The sequence below is a fragment of the Oryx dammah genome, unplaced genomic scaffold, assembly GCF_014754425.2.
Source record: "Oryx dammah isolate SB20612 unplaced genomic scaffold, SCBI_Odam_1.1 HiC_scaffold_23, whole genome shotgun sequence".
NCBI lineage: Eukaryota > Metazoa > Chordata > Mammalia > Artiodactyla > Bovidae > Oryx > Oryx dammah.
The window spans coordinates 109,155,356-109,157,492 of record NW_024070207.1 but is presented as its reverse complement, the minus strand read 5'-3'; positions in this window follow the sequence as shown (position 1 = coordinate 109,157,492).

The window sequence follows — 2,137 nt, the reverse complement described above, 5'->3', positions numbered from 1 at the left end:
GGAGCAAACATGCTACCACATTCTCAGGCCTCTTGTTTGAGTTGAATCCCCTTCCTTTAAGACACTCCCCCTCACTCCCACCTGTGATACTGGTTGCAGGCATGAGGACCAATGAATGAGCTTTGGAGATATGAAGGCCTGGAGTTGTTTTTCCCACTTAACTAGTTGGAATATTTGGATTTTAGTATGATTAGTTATTGCTAGGTTAATACTGTTCTGGCTTTTATTCACTCTTGTGTATTTGCTACGGTCGCTCAATCATGTTCAACTCTGCAACCCCATAGACTGCAGCCCACCAGGCTCCTCTGTCCATGGGATTCTCCAGGCAAGAATACTGGAGTAGGGTGCCATTTCCTCCTCCAGGGGATCTTCCTGACCCAGGGATTGAACCCAGGTCTCCTGCATTGCAGGCGGATTCTTTACTGCTGAGCCACCTGGGAAGCCCACACTTATATATAGGGTTAATTATATCATTTGGTTTATGGATGTAGAGTGCTAATAACTACTACCTGAATGGGATGGTGACAGATCTCAGGGAGAAATGGATATCCCCTAAGAATCGTGGATTCTGAAACTGAGAAACAGCTGTCACACTGGTTCCCAAAGCCCCTCTCTTGGATGAATGACTATCACGCTACAGAGGAAAGCAGAGAATATGTTTCACTTTTTCAGAGGCCAGTTTGAATCTGTTAGTTAGGGCTCCTATTTACACTTATATGCCAAGGAAGAACAGTTTTGTCGCTCGCAGCAAGCAAAGGTTGGAATGTCCTATGTATGTCCTACTGTTGTGAAAGATCTGATCAGATCTAGGAACCATAAGCATGCCACTGGGGACTTTATGTGGTCAGGAGCCATTAATCAACTACCCATCAATTCAACTGTGAACCCATCTAATATACCCATAAGCCTGATTTCTTCCCTCTGAGCCATGAGCATATTATAATACTTGTCAAGAAAACCAAGATGGAGTGAGAAGAAAAGTACAAAGGGGAGAGGCACAGAGATAATGACTTCTCACACAAAGGGGCGTCAGGGACTGTGAGCTCTCTCTCTTTGATCTTGGATCTCTGTCTCCTATTTATCTTGAATGGTTGCCTGGGAGAAGCTTGTTACCATGGGACCAGAAGCGAAGGTACATTTTCTAAGGAGGAGATGGCTTTCAAATAATCCCCTGAAACTACTGCACAGTGTTCTGTGAGAAATCGCCTGCGTCCCTGCCCTCGTTAGAACTCTGGAAATGAACTCAGTTAGCTGTGGATTAGGATGGTGCACTTGGCAGGTCGGAAGGAAACTAAAAGGGCATCTTGTATAACTCGTGTCTGAATTCCCTTTTTAAAGCAGCCTCTGGGACTTCCCCTGGCGGTCCATGGTTAAGAATTCACCTTGCAAATCAGGAGATGTGGGTTTGACCCCTGGTCAGGGAAGTAAAATCCTTGTATGCCACCCGGCATGGCCAAAAATAAAATAAAATAAAATAAAAATACTAATAAATAAATAAAGCAGCCTCTGTCACAGAGTTAAGTCCAATCTTGCACAAGATTCTTAGTGACAGGAAACTTTTACTGCACGAAGTCCTGCCATATACTGAACTGAGCTCTCTCATCCTATAGCATCTTCTATGGGTCCTATTCCAGGCTTCCCTGGTGGCTCAGCGGTAAAGAATCTGCCTGCCAGTCCAGGAGATGTGGGTTCAATCTCTCGGTCAGGAAGATCCCCTGGAGGAGGGCATGGCAACGCATTCCAGTATTTTTGCCTGGAGAATCCCATGGACAGAGGAGCCTGGCGGGCTGCAGTCCATGGGTTTGCAGAGAATGGCATGTGACTTAGTGACTCAACAACATCAACAATGGGTCCTTTGGAGTCGTAATGAAACAGTCAAATCTCTCAAAGAATGGTTCTTTAAATTTTTCATACAGTGTGATTCCTAAACACAAGTCATTCGGTGCATCTGTTCTGTTGTGATGAAACAAGTGAAAAGATCTGCAACTTTTACCTTTCAAAGCTGTGCTGTGCTTAGCTGTGCTTAGTCACTCAGTCCTGTCCCACTCTTTGCAACCCCATGGACTGTAGCCCACCAGGCTCCTGTGTCCATGGGGATTCTCCAAGCAAGAATACTGGAGTGGGTTGCCATGCCCTC